Source organism: Polistes canadensis, unplaced genomic scaffold (assembly GCF_001313835.1).
Source record: "Polistes canadensis isolate GaletaPanama2010 unplaced genomic scaffold, ASM131383v1 scaffold_97, whole genome shotgun sequence".
Taxonomy (NCBI): domain Eukaryota; kingdom Metazoa; phylum Arthropoda; class Insecta; order Hymenoptera; family Vespidae; genus Polistes; species Polistes canadensis.
The window spans coordinates 105,470-121,096 of NW_014569644.1; the positions used below are offsets into that span (position 1 = coordinate 105,470).

At 32.5% G+C, this 15,627-nt stretch overlaps 1 protein-coding gene across 3 annotated transcripts in view; it reads left to right on the plus strand.

The window, feature by feature from the left end:
- The first annotated feature begins 2,237 nt into the window (after window positions 1–2,237).
- LOC106787280 (heterogeneous nuclear ribonucleoprotein C-like) overlaps window positions 2,238–15,627 on the plus strand; it is a 276,054-nt gene continuing 262,664 nt past the window's right edge. For 2 of the 3 annotated variants that reach the window (XM_014749499.1, XM_014749496.1), the window contains exon 1: window positions 2,238–2,533. The gene's annotated coding sequence lies outside the window, so the exon portion shown is untranslated. Of the gene's footprint in view, window positions 2,538–15,627 lie in introns of all 3 variants that reach the window. The other variant, XM_014749497.1, reaches the window with a different exon arrangement.

Consider the following 15,627-nt stretch of genomic DNA (forward strand, 5'->3'; position numbering starts at 1 on the left):
TAATTTATAATTAGATATATTATATAAATTATAAATAGTAATATAATATTAAATATAATTAAAAGAATTGTGAGAATATCATTGTAAAACGATTTCAACGTAAAAATAATTGAATTATAATAAGAATTTGTATAGGAAGATAGGCCCGGTTTGCTAGACAAGTGGTCGCCACGAGATGAGCAACTGTTGCATCCCTCGAGTTTGACGATCCCCACCTTCCTCCCTACGAGTTTACATTCTGGGTCTCACTTTCTCATCTACTCTCTCTCTCCCTCTCCCTCTCCCTCTCCTTCGTCGTCACACTTGCCAAACTAGAACTATCCCAATCTCCAACCCTTTGGAACGTGCCACTCACTCGTTCGTTTCACCGCTACGAAACGTTTCAAACATTAAATAAAACGTTTCGAATTTTAAAAAACAAAAAAAAAAAAAAAAGGGGGAGAAAAACCATAGGACTCGTAACACTTTTCCAACGAAACAAAATCAATTATACGAATGAACGGTACGAAAACGGGCAATTATTTTTTCTTTCTCTATTTTTTTTCTCTTTCAATAAAACTCAAATATCTATCTAATAATACGATGTAGTATATTACTTACCACTATTACTACTTTTTTTGGTGGAAGGGGCAGAAGTGGAGGGGTGTTCCAATTCGTTTTATCCATTCGCAAGATATTTCACGGATTAATATGATTCGACAAGGGACCACCCACGGGTAAAGAGTGGAATCTTTTCTATGCATTAAGTGCGGTCAAGAGGAAAAAGAAGAAAAAGAAAAAGAAGGAATGTTAAAAAAGGGAAAAAAGAAATAAAGGACAGGGTAGTTTAAGAATAAGAAGAAGAAGAAGAAGAAGAAAAAGTAGTATATGTTTGCAGTAAAGAAAGAGAAAGAAGAATAAGAATAAGAAGAAGAAGAGAAACGGATGAAGGTAAAGTGGGAGGGACGATGAGGGTAGCTAGAGAGGGAATTCTGATGAAGAGGGTGGGGAGAAGGGAAGGAAGAGGTAAGAGAGGGTAGTAGGGACGCCTAGCGTCGTGGCGCGTCACGCTGAGTGCAAGAGAAAGAGAAAGAGAGTAAGTGAGTGAATGAGAGAGAGAGAGGGAAAAGGAGGAGGAGGGTGAGGATGAGGAGGAGGGAGGGGTGGGGTGGGGGGGGGAAAGGGGTGAGGGAAAGAGTGAGCCGCACCGTGGCTCAGCTTTCGAGTCAGTCTGCGTCCGCCAGTCGTCGCGACGTCCTCGCGAAATTACCGAATTCCTAAATTTGCAGAAAAACTACCTAGCTGTTGACTGACCTTCCTATTACATTTCTATTACCTTCCTACCTTTATAAAACCCTTTTTCCTTCTCGTCTTAAATCGTTTTTTTCTCCCCTTTCCCTCATCAATCTGTGTGTTCACTTTCGGTGATATTTATATTAATTCGTATTTATATTACACTCGGTATATTATTTTTGTTGTTATTGTTGTTGCTGCTGTTGTTCACACTCCTCTTTGCTTGAGAATATTTATTTTTCCTATTTTAGTTTTTTTTCTTCTGTTTCATTTAATACGTAAAATTTGACGTAGTTTAAATAAGATTGATAAAAAAGGGAAGAGATCGGTAAATTTGGAAGAAGTTAATCATCGTTGTTGTTGTTGCTTTTTATTTGGATTTGAAAAGGTTTGAAATTATAAAATAAAATAATATAAAAAAGTATAAATGAAAATATTTTTGATTCGAGTGTTATCAATCGTAATTATCCTCCTTGTTCGCGAATTTGTTTATTTGCCGAGAGAAAGTGATTTTTGTTGTTGTTGTTGTATGATTTAACAATATAATGTTGTATTGTAATAAATACATTTGATTATTATTGAACGTATTTAATAACAGTGATTAATATATATTCATATATATATATATATATATATATATTATTCGTGATAAAACGGAAAGTGAAAATTATTGAGGAAAAATATACGTAGAGGAGACTTTTGATCCAGAAAAAAGAAAAAAAGAAAAAAGAAATAAATAGAAAAGGGGACTTATTAAAATTGTTTTAAATAACTTCGAAAAATAATATTCGTAAAGTTATCGTCGGATTCGTTTCGTTAAGAAATATATTTTCTTCTTCGAGACGTGAAAATTTCGTTACGAATTTTTCGTAATATTTATTCTCACGTTTTATCTCACATATATAAATAAATGAATAAATAAATAAATAAATAAATAAATTAATTAAAAAAAAAAAAGAACGGTGACCATATCGAAGAAACTTTGAAAATATATTGGAAACGTAATAAGATAGAAAAAAAACAAACTTTGATATAACGTGGTGCAAAAGAAAATCTCTTTTCTTGAGAATATATTTATCGTGTCATATCAGAGACAGTTCGATCGTTGCACATCGTTCGAAGACAACGAAGACGAACACGACGACGGATGGGTACCCCGTTTTGAACTTCCATCGAAGAAGAAAAAGAAATAATAGAAGAAGAAGAAGAAGAAGAAGAAGAAGAAAAAGATTCTTAACTACTTTTCTTCCCTACTTTCTAAGTAAGTAAGTAAATCAATTTCATAACACACGTAATACAAACTCATTCTTCTTTCGACAGTTACCTTTTTTTTTTCTTTTTTTTTTTTCATGTTATTACAATTTATTTAAAGAACGTTCATTTTTATATAGGAAAAATAAAAAAAAAGTAAAAATATAAATATATATATATATACACACGATTATGATATTAAATCACAACGAGAATTTAATATATAAAGGTATTATAATTTTTTTATTTTAATTTTTTTTTTTTTTATTTTCTCAACCATTATAAAAATAAAATATATTATATGTATATATACACGTACGGTTTTATTATTTTTTTTTTGCATATATTTCGCGCTTTGTTTTTCTTTCGTTTTTTTTTGGGGGTGGGTGGATTTTTCGTTATTATTTTTTTTCATTTTTTTTTTTTACCCCCAAATAAATAACGTTCGACGGATACCGAACGAATCCCGCGTGCTAATACCTTTAATCGAGGAGATTAATTCGCATGGAATTTTGCAGCTGCCGAATCGAGTAGATTTATTATAGATTCTCGCGATTTAACTCGAACTATCTCGTTATTAATTCGCGAGAATAATATATATTTATATATATGCATATATAAATAAATACAAGGGTTGTGTTGAACATATTCATAATTAATCCTAGAACTTAGTCTCTCTTTATAAGGTGAAAGAAAATTTAAAAAAACAAATAAAAAAGAAGAAGAAGAAATTCTCTGAGATCATTATCGGTAAATAATCAACGCTTAATAAGTGTCATTCATTTCGCGTTTTAACGGATTGTCACCTTTTTACTATGCTATTGATTATATTATAATAAAAAAAAAAAAAACATCGCGTTATTAAATTCTTTCATCGAAATTAATGACTTTCCGCGCGTTACAAATATTCATCAGTCGAGAAATCGAACCGAAACGACGTTCGATTTCAATTTAAAAACACGATTTATTTGTTAAAAAATGTGTCACGCGCGAATAAAATGCCATACATGCATTGCATGCATGCATGCACAGTGTCATGTGCATAATTTTTATTTAAATTATTATCAGCTAATGTATTAATCATGCACCTTAAAAAAACGAGACGGTTAATATTAACCCTTTGAGTGCTATTGACGCATATATGCGTTTTTGGTAAAATGTGAATGTAAAATAATGTAAAAAAATTTTTGTTCTATCTTTTCAGATGAAGAAAATAATATTGTGAGAAAGAAAAATTATAATTTATTAATATTGACATATCTAATCACAATAATAATAAACTATTTTATTAATAGAAAACACTTCAGTTAAAAGTATTCAGCACTCAAAGGGTTCTCTTCTTCTTTTACCATCACGTATTCCGTGTTATTCCGTTTTCTAATGCAATGATGAAAAAACCAAAAAAAAATAAGAAAAGCGAGAATAATAGTAGTGAAAATAGGAATGATGGGGGGAGGGGTGGGGGTTGGTTGAAGAAAAAAATATACGTTAGTTCGATGATCGATCGATTAAAATGATAGTTGGGGGTGTGGGAGTGAGGTTGGGGTTCGGGTTGGGGTTGGGGGTGAGGGAGGGTTAGTGTTGAATGTAAATGCAGCATTAATGTTTCGCGGGATGTTAATGCGCTACCCCCCCCACGGATATTATTTATTCAGCGAGCGTGCATTAACGAACCTACGCCCGTAAATTACCAACCCGAGCGAGCGTGCGATGTGCGACTGACTTATCTGCATCGATGACAACTCGACCGCACACCGTGCGACCTATACCACCGTTTACGTTGCACCCAGTGACTATGGTACCACTACAAACCACCATTAACAACCACCACCATCACCGGATATCAACCAAGTGCGAGTCGTGAAAATGCATGCGCGCATTAATAAAACATAGCGACGGAATTGAAAAATCGTCAGGTGAAAAAATTGCGGATTGACGGCCGATTTACGGGACCTCTTCCTCACCCCCGACCCCTTCTCCTTTCCAACCTAACCGGAAGGTAGACGAAGAAGACAATATGGATACGAAAAATAAAAAGAAAAGTATGTAAAACGAAACTTATTTCTTTACCAAATAAAAGAGATATAAAATAATATATTTTTTGTTGTTATTCTACGTGAAAGAATAACTTATTTTTATGTTTAATTGTTTGTCTTATCCGTTAACTTTCGATTACTCGAAATATATTTATTGCAGGTAATTAAAGTAAGAAAATATCAAGAACAACTTAAGCACGAGTCTGACTCGTGTTGTCGTTAGGTTTGGTTTATACGAAGTATCACGAGTCAGGCTCGTGTTGTTCACGTTTTATCCGAACGAAGTATCATGAGTTTGATTGGTGTTATTTACGGTTTGATTCTAATGTAATAATACCACAAGTTTCATTCGTTTCTGTAGGAAAATAATTGAATATGAATTTGATTAATGAAAATATTATAACGATACCAATTCTTCTATGGTAATTTTTTTTCTTTTAGATCTGTCTATTAAAGATTACTTTTTATTTTCTTTTAATCTTTGATAATAGTCTACTCAAGGATTCTTTATTTTAATTTCTGTTCATTCTCTCCCTGGTCCCAATCAAGATTCCTGTAATCTCATTCGCGCCTTTAATATATGCACGGTTCTATAAATAAATGCATATTGTTATCAGTAGCGATCGATACATTTCACACATACACGCAACACATATACTCTACTAACTAATTTTACAATTTTCTAGTACTTTGTACTGGGTTGTCGATCGTTTGATCTTACACGCAGGGGACACGCACACACAATATAACCCAACGTTAGAATTTATTTTTCAACTGTCAATCGATTTATTTTACACACACACGTACAATTAATTTTTTATTATTATTTTTAGTAAAGTGTCGATTTATTATTTATCTGTAAGATTCGTGAAAAAAATTTGGATCACTGAAAATTGACTGGACCGGGATTCGAACCACGGATCTTTCGGGTTTCCGAGTGACTGGTGTTCTTTATCCATTGAGCTATCCAGAGCCTACCGTTCAATCCCCTTACGAATGCTTATTTAAGTATTTCGCATGGAGGCGTTCGTCCCACATATCTGATAATATCGTAACAAACAAATCCGAAAATATCATAAGATTAAATCCGTAGAAGAAAGAAATATTCAATCTGTATAATATATATACAAAGTTAGATTAAAAAATCATTGAAATAATACAGTAAGAAAAGTATACTTTAAAATTATACTTAGTAGATTAAACATGAAACAATTGCAAAAGATCTTTTTACAATATAACTTAACAAAATTTTTCCTTAACCTATTGTCAAGATGTTTCCTTACCGATAGGAATATCTACACTTAATTTGCTAAACAAATTTGTCTTGGACAAATTGCGGAGTAATTAAAAGATAAAAAAGAAACAGAAAGTTAACATATTACGTATCTTATAATAAATCAAATGATTTTAATCAGTTTTAGTAGAAATGGTTTCGTTATTATCTCGATAGTTCTACCGTTAATTAAATATTAAATATTTAGTCAATGAGAGAAAATGACGTATGTACGGTGGTAGTGATTGGTGGTCTAAAAGGGAATTGTTCAGCTCCCTTTTTCGGTTGTTATCGTCCCACTTCTCGTCTCGTCTCGTCGTTGTCTTCTTCTCTCATTTCGTCTAATTTCGTTGATGGTGTAAGTAAATCTGTGAAGTACTGTGGATAGACCAGACGAAGGAGGAAGAGTAGGAGGATTAATTCGGCGATTATATTCACTGTAAATCAACTCAGGCGGTACCCGCCTCGGCAAATTTCACAATTTAATCTTCGGCGACACTCTTGCGATACGTCGACGTCATTTCTCGTCGTCCCAACGCAGTAGAGACGCTACCAACGACAACTACGACAACTACGACAACGATGCTGAACGTTAAGTCTCTTTAAGCACGCACGTAACATTTTCTCACGAAATCTGCTACGGCCAGGCCAAAAGTTAACGTTAAACTCGGGGAATGCACGGTTATATATCCTAGTTTTCGAGTAAATTAGCAAGAGAAAGAGATACAACGAGTGGGAGAGAGTATATGTATGTTTTTGTGTGTATGCGTGTGTGTTTTTGTGAGAGAGAAAGTAAAAGATAAAAGGAGAAAGATATATAAACCCGACAAAGACAATTCTTAGTTTGTACAGACCTTCGTGTGAACTATACGCTTTTCAAAGTTTCAAGATTTATATTCGTGGCACCCGTACTAACCGCACCTATGGACTTTCAAGAGTACTCTGACAATGTTGATTGAAAAAAATGGCCTAACCTACAACCTACTTTCTTTCTCGTTTCACATCCTCTTTTCACGATTTTCTCAACTAATTTCAAATTAAACATTCCTAATTTTTACCCCCTTTGAGTGCTATGAATGCATATATGCAATTCGCGTGGACTAAGAACGCATATATGCGCTTATTAATTTTTGTCGATTTTTATTGGTTTTTAAGATTCTTTTTTATTCTTTTCTTTTTTGTTTTTATTTTATCAAAATAAAAGTTTGTATTGGCAAACGTATATTCTCCATTTTTAATTTTCTCATTGCTACGGACGCATATATGCGCTTATCAATTGTTTGTCAATCTTCTTTGGTTTTTATGATTCTTTTCTTTCTTATTTCTGCTTTTATTTTATCAAAATAGTTTGCATTAGCAGAAAAATCATGATGTACATTCCAATTTTTTAGTCCTTTGAATTCTACGAACGCATATATGCGTTCAACGGTAACAATTCGCGTGGACTAAGAACGCATATATGCGCTTATTAATTTTTGTCGATTTTTATTGGTTTTTAAGATTCTCTTCGTTTTTGCTTTTATTTTATCAAAATTAAAGTTTGTATTGGCAAACGTATATTCTACATTTTTAATTTTCTCATTACTACGGACGCATATATGCGCTTATCAATTTTTTTTTATCTTCCTTGGTTTTTAGGATTCCAAATTAAACATTCCTAATTTTTAATAATCTTTTGTGTGCTATGGACGCATACATGCAATCCGCGTAAACTAAGAGCGCATATCTGCGCTTATTAATTTTTGTCGATTTTTATTGGTTTTTAAGATTCTTTTTTATTCTTTTCTTTTTTGTTTTTATTTTATCAAAATAAAAGTTTGTATTGGCAAACGTATATTCTCCATTTTTAATTTTCTCATTGCTACGGACGCATATATGCGCTTATCAATTGTTTGTCAATCTTCTTTGGTTTTTATGATTCTTTTCTTTCTTATTTCTGCTTTTATTTTATCAAAATAGTTTGCATTAGCAGAAAAATCATGATGTACATTCYAATTTTTTAGTCCTTTGAATTCTACGAACGCATATATGCGTTCAACGGTAACAATCCGCGTAGATTAAGAGCGCATATATGCGCTTATCGATTTTTTTKTTATCATYCTTGGTTTTTAGGATTCTTTTCATTCTTATTTCTGCTTTTATTGTATCAAAATAGTTTGCATTAGCAGAAAAATCATTAAGTTTCTTAGCGATTGCAATAGTTAGGCTTGATCCCTGTTCAAAGGGTTGAATCAAACATTACTCATAGCAAGTTAGTTTCTACGAGAGGAGAAATATTTCGATTTAACCAAATCGAGGATCTTTCGTATGGAAAGGGTGAAAGGAAGGAAGGAAAGAAGGAAGAGAGAGTAAGAAAAAAAAGAAAACAAGAAAAAAACAAAAAGAAAGAAAGAAAAGAAACAAGATTTCAGTGACTTTTTTTTTATGATCGTACGAAACGTAGAGAGAAGGATAGAGAAAGAAGATGAAATCTTTTCTCGTCGTAGCATTCGAGATACGATTCTTCCTTTCCGCGAGTGGTTGGGGGTTAGAGGGTGAAAGGGGCTGAGGATGGTGGGTTGGGGGTTGGGGTAGAAATTGTAGGTGGGGGAAATACGGCTCGCTTTACTTCTGACGAGCGTATATATTTTCCAATATCTTCTGAATGGAACATCCAATCGAAGTGCACCTTTTAACTGCATGAAACATTGGAAGCAACTCCTTCCGTATTCGCCTTTTAGCAAGGTTGAAAAGAGCTACGAGACTTTTGTACGCTACAATGTTTCCGCGTTTCTTCAAAAAAAAAAAAAAAAAGAAAAAGAAAGAAAAATGAAAAGAAAAAGAAAAAGAAAAAAAAAATGCACATTTATTTCTATCGTAACGCGTATTGGTTGCTAACGTAATGTATAGTAGTGTTGGAGAAGGGGCCAGGGTTTGGGTTGGGAGAGGGGGTGGAGGTTGGGTAGTAGTAGAAATAAATTCGATTCGATTACATCGATATCGAACCCGATCATCATACACGCTAGCCAACGTTCATTTTTACGCTTTTACTTTCGAAAACGTCGAATAGAAATTTTATGTAAACACACACAGACACAATACACACATATTCATACATACATACATAGGTACACGTAAGCGTGCACAAAAGCACAGAAGCAAGGAAGTATGCAAAACTATTATACATTTACGTGGATTAAGAATTTTCGGATAATACTTTAGAATCAGTCAAGTTAAATATCATCTGAAATAGGAAAGTTTGTATTGTATTTAATTTAGGTATAATATTCTTCTTTTCTTTGTATTTTTTTTTTCCTTCTTCTTCTGTTAAAAAGTCCCCGTTATTATACGCCCCCAGTACATTCCGCGGTATCTTTTGTTTTGCGCAGGGACCACCCGATAATGAAACAAAAACATTGATAACCATACGCGGATATATTACCAACAGTGAATATTATTCTGAATTTACGTCGTCCGCACAGGCGGAAGCATTGTATTAGATTAATCGCTTATTAAATCACGATAAATATTTCACGAATATCCTGTTGAAGAGAGCCCGGTTCTCGGCCACATTTGCAAGCTGCATTCTTGGTTAATGGCCATTGTGAAGGTGCATTGCTGCTGTTGCTGCTGGTTCATGCACAACAGCATCCGCTCGCGTCAACGTAAATATTTTCGTTACGATTTTCTCTCTCTCTCTCTCTCTCTCTCTCTCTCTCTTTTCATCTTTTTTTTTTTCGATACGAGATTGCCTTTTCTCTTTTTTTTTAATTTTCAAATTAACTTCAGGTGAAAAATACGAAAATATCCGTGTCAACGTGTTTAATTTTATCATCCTCTTATAGAAAAATATATGATTCGTTTGATTTGATTTAATTGATTTTGTGAAAAATGTACAAATTGATTTTATTTATGTTAGATAATAGAATACAATTAATTCGTTTATCGAAAATATAATTAATAATTTGATAATATTCAGTTGTATTACGAATGTGAATTGATTTCAAATTTTGGCGGTGAAAGAATGAAACGTTCAGGGAGTTGTGGTGATGGTGGTGGTGGTGGTGGTGGCGGGGGGAGAAAACAAAAGAATAAAAAAAAAATGAAAAACAAGCGAGAACACGGATAGAGTAACTTTAGTGTGTGGTAGATATCAGGTTGGTAACAGAGACGCTAAATGATGTTCTCTGTTCTGTCACTCGTCGAGACTGCAAAAAGCGATACGTTTGAATCGAAATGATCCATTGTACCGGTTCTATACGAGAGTTACCACCTAGAGCACACCGTGGTTTTGATTTAAATGCCTTTGGTGGTTGACTTGGTACTCCGTAATTTCACTATACCGAATACCGAATATCAGACCGAAACTACGAAATTTTTCGACCCCCTGTTACTATTTAAATCACCTTATACGTGTGTTCCATCACTTTCGTATCACAAAGAGATATAAGATACCCCATGACAATTTTATTACACCATTTAAGAATTGTTTCATCAGAGTTTTGAACTCAAAAATCGAATATACATTTGCAAACATTTATTTGTCCGGTTATAATCAAGGGAAAAACAAAATTAAAATTATAAAAATTCGTATAACCACCTATCGTGGATTACAACATTTACAATGTAACCTTAGTAAGGAAAAAGATACCAAAATTTGACATCGAACGTGATTATAATTTTTTGATACTAACGCCGGATATATCAGGCACCCATTTAACAACCTAAAAGTGTATTTTAATCCAATTAGTTATTTCTCTCGTCTCTCTTCAAAAATAAAATTATTAATAAATAAGTATCGTAAGGAATTTGGACATTAAAAAGAACTAGAACTTAGTTTTGATTAATTGGACGTTTCGTCCCTTTATTGGGACTTCTTCAGCAACTTAATCCCTAAAGTTCAGCGTCTTTTTTTTATTTGAGCAGACATACATTCTTGTAATATTCGAAAAACTAAACATCTTAACTTCGTTATCTTTTAATCCGTTATATTTGAACACTCAAACAAAACTGTATTTTAATCTTTTTCACAATACAAGTGCCGGATATATCCGGCATCTATCTAATAACTTATATTCGGTATTCATTTGATGATCTGTTTGTACGAATGCCGGATATATCCGACACCTGTACTATGATTTGTATGCACGAACACCAGATATTGTTTAACATTGTTTTTATTTAACGTTTAAATAAATTATCATAAAAAATAGGATTGACAACGTGCTGCGTTTAAAAAAAGATGATTAAAATTTTACGAGGAAAAAATAATATCAACGATGATCACCTGATTATATTTTGACAATTATATTCCATCCAAAAAATTTATTTTTATCTTAACTTTATTTTTTCCAATTGTTTAATTAATTATTATTATTGTTTAACAGTTGTATAGGATTGTTATGCTAGTTCGGTTAAAATAAAACATATGTTTGATTATGAAACGTTATTATTACATCATTTTATTATTGTTTAACAGTTATAGGATTGTTATGGTCGTTCGGTTAAAGTAAAACGTATGTTTGATTATCAACGTTATTACATTCACTTTCTTTTATTTTTTTTTTTCCCCTCGATAAATCATAAGTTACAAAAAAATACCGTCAGTTTATTCTCTACCCTTTCCTCGTTTCTTCTCGTATTCCGAGGAAATATAATGCGTCGGTGGATACGTAAATCGTTGCCGACACACACGCGGGTATATATTTACAGGAAAACGTATACGAAAAAAGAGTCGCAGAACGCATGCGACTCGTGGGACGAAAGAAAGCATTAAAAAGAAGAAGGGGTGACGGAGGTTGTAACCCCTCACCTTCCCCCACTCCCCCCGTTCCCCCTTTATCTCCCATTTCTTTTACCTCACACTCTTTTTACTACGGTTTCTGAAAAAAAGAAACAAGAAGAAAAAGAAGAAGGTAAAAAAAAACAGGGGAAAAGTGTACAAAAAAAAAAGAGACAGAAAGAGAACAGAACAACAATAAAAAAGAAAAGAAAAGAAAAGAAAAGCAAGATACAGGGTGACGAATAAAAATAGAGAAAAGTAAGAGGGACCAAAAAACAAAACCAAAAAAAATAAAAGGGAATCATCGGTGTTGGCCGATTTGTTGGTAAAGAGTTGGGCGGGCCTGATCACTGTTCGGTGACAGTTTACCACCGGTTGGAGATTCCCCGTCCCCTCCCCTCCAATTTTACGGTGGCAATTTAACACATTACACACATTATCGGGATCCCAAACCCAACGGGGTTGCGGAAAGTTGCGATAAACATATGTGGAAATTCACGTGCGGTTCACGGACGCCTGCGGACGTGAAACTGAGAGAACCAACGTGTGTAATACACATATATGTTGTGTGTGTGTGTGTGTATGAGAGAAAGGAGGGTTTAGGGAGGGTTGGAAGGGGTTGGGGAGAGCAGGGGAGAGACAGAATACCTTTACCATAGGTTCATCGTTATACATGAACGGGAAAGAGCGTCGAAAACCCAGAGGAGTTTCAACCTACGGGAAAAATAGGACTCTGGAGTCCTCTTAGCGTGTCCAACTTACGAGCCCTGTTACCGATACATTTCGCATAACGATGCTACCACGTTAGAAAATCTTTCGATCCTGTTTTCCTCCCGCTCCCCCTTTTTATCCCCCTTCTACCCCCTCACTCTTTTACAAGATCTCATTGCACCTCTTTTTCTGTTTTCTTTTTTTTTGTCTGTAGATATTTTTAATCATTTGTTATATCATATTTTTATAGGTCGTATTATTTATTTGTTATTATTTTTTTTTTCTTTAGAACATCGTTTACTTTTTAAACGTAGAGTTTTATTTTAATTTTTAATATTTGTTCTATTTACAATTATCTTACGTAAACAGTATACTCGTGTCAAATTATATTATATAATGGTTTAAAGATAAGTTATGGTTAATAATACAAGTGTACTGAAATAATCTGACGTTTACCTGTTTCCCCCCTTTTTATTCCCCTTTTGTACCTCGCCCCTGTCCCCCTCACTTTTTTACAAGGTCTCATTGCATCTTTTTTTCTCTACCTATTTTTAATTATTTGTTATTTCATATTTTTATAGGTCGTATAATTTATTTCTATTTTTTTTCTTTAGAAGATTGTTTACTTTTTAAACGTAGAGTTTTATTTTAATTTTTAACATTCGTTTGATTTTTTTATTTTTAATCTTTTTTCGATTTACAATTATCTTACGTAAACAGTATACTCGTATCAAATCATGTTACAATAGTTCAACAATAAGTTATGGTTACTAATACAAGTTTACTGAAATAATTTGATGTTTATTAATAATTTATTTACAAATGAGGGGGGAGGGGAGGCAGATTCCAGTCGACTGGATATCATTTTTCGTTGTTATTTAAATTTTATACGTATAATTCTGATTCCAAAATTGTTTAGAACAAAAATGAGTTACTGGTCAATTTAATCTTCCTCAAATTAAATTGATTAGGTTAATGAATTAGTATTCAATTTTTGTATACGTGATTTGTGAATATTATTAAAACGAAATTTGATATTGTTGATACATCCCCAGTTCCCCCTCATTTATCAATTATTATTATTTCTTGAACGTTTCTTCGGATAGAAGAAAAACAAACAAACAGACAAAAAAAAAGAAATGAGAAAACAAGTATTAAAAGAAGATAAGAAAAGATCATATTTTAATCGTTAAGAAAACAAAACTGTATAATAAATATATCGATCGTAATATCGACGAAACATCGATCTTACGAATCGTAAGTGCTTAAAAGCTTCGATTGTACATCACGTTAATTAAAATAGTACGCGTATTGGGTGAGGTTGAGTTTAATTGGAGGTCGAAGGAATATTGATTCCAAATAATAAATTTACCGTTGGAACGCGAAACGATCCTCGACTAACTTGTTATACGAAAAAAGGGTGGTGGGGGTTGGGGGGGGGTTGTTAAAGGGGGAGAGGGCACAAAATAAAAAAAGAAAAAAAAAAGAGAAAAAGCTTCAGGATTTTACCGGTGTTGTAACGAACTATTGAGAATTATTAGGGTGATTTAATAATGGATTCGTCGAAATTCTACCGGTACGTGAAAATCACTGAATTATAAAATTATCGGCTGCCAGATATACGGGGGTATGGGGAAGGGGGGTTGGAGGAAGAGGAGGTGGTTGTAGTATACTACTCTCCTTTAGTACGATGAAACGATGTGCGTCCCGCTATGAAAGAGAAATTATTGCCAAACAAAACCAGGGAATGAGAGAAAGAGAGAGAGAGAGAAAGATGAGAATGATGTATTCCTGTAAACTACATTTTAATCGACGTATACACGTATAATACGTATAATACATACACTTACGCACACGTTTATACAAAAAATCGTGGATAAATATCAAACGAAAACTACGATTTTATACCGTTAATCAAAACTAGAATTCTAATTTTATGGAATGTATAAGTCAACAAATTGAATTTTGCAAATCGAATTATTATATAACCCAGATTTTACGTAATAAACTGAATCGTGATTTTAATCAGGTAATTTTTATTTTTTTTACACATTATTCGGTGAATATTTGTTTAATATATCAACGATATTTACGTGTTAATAATTTATTACTGCATATATATATATTTTTGTTGTGTTTGTTAATGCATGAACAAAATCGTTGAAAAATAATGTGTCTCGATGGTGGAAACGTAGGAAAATATTTCGTTGATATGATTTGCGAAGTGATATAAATATGAATAATATAAACGATATGTTTTTTTTTTCGGTATTATTGTTTGATATCATTACGATGGTGGATGGGTGGGTTGGGGTGGGGGTGAGGGTTTCAAGGGAGGAAAAAAAAATTACGAATGTATCAAAATGAACGACGACGTTCCACTTTTATTATTATATTCGACGAGTAATTCATGAAAACGAGAATAATATAAAACTGTACGTGAAACCTACCTGGCAATAAATTCTTCTTCTTCTTCTTCTTCTTCTTCTTCCTACGCTTTTTACAACGTTACTGAAAAACATTCGACGTTCATTCGAATCGCAGTTGGGGTTGTAACACTCCTCTGGGTTATCTTTTTTTTATTTTATTTTATTTTATTTTATTTTATTTTATTTTTCTTTTTTTTTTCCGAGAATATTTATCAACGTCTCGTAATTTTATTGACATTTTCTAAAAATGAATTCTTCTTATTATTGTTATTATTATTAGACGAAATTTATATCATTCGATCGGATTGAATATTATTTGTGAACAATTGAGACATTTGTAGAATACAGAATTGATTAATTTTACAAACTGTGATTTTTATAATAAACGTTTTATTAAGTTGTATGAAATTTATATCGAATTTGTTGTAAATTAATTGTAAAAATAGATCATTACATTTCTAACTTTGTTGATTCGAAGATAAATTTTTTAAATGGGATATGAATTTGAAAAGTTCATAATTGACCACCAATCAATCAGTTGTAATTTTGAGAATAAATACTTTGAGAAATTGTACAATAATTTTTGTCAAATTAATTTTACAATAAAATAAATTAAAAAAATTGATTCTTACATTTTAAAATTGTACAAATTCTTAGATGAATATTAAAAATTGATTCTAACTTTCATCATAAGCTCAACAAAAAACAGATATTTTGAAATGCATTAATATTTAAAAGTTATTATTATTGTTTTATAATATAATCATCTTAACACGTTATATTACTAAATATTGAATATTCGAAAAACAAATAAGAAAATCAGATATAATCCGTTTCTCAAAACCCATTCAATTATTAAATCCAATTAATTAATTATAACTTTTTCAATGTTGT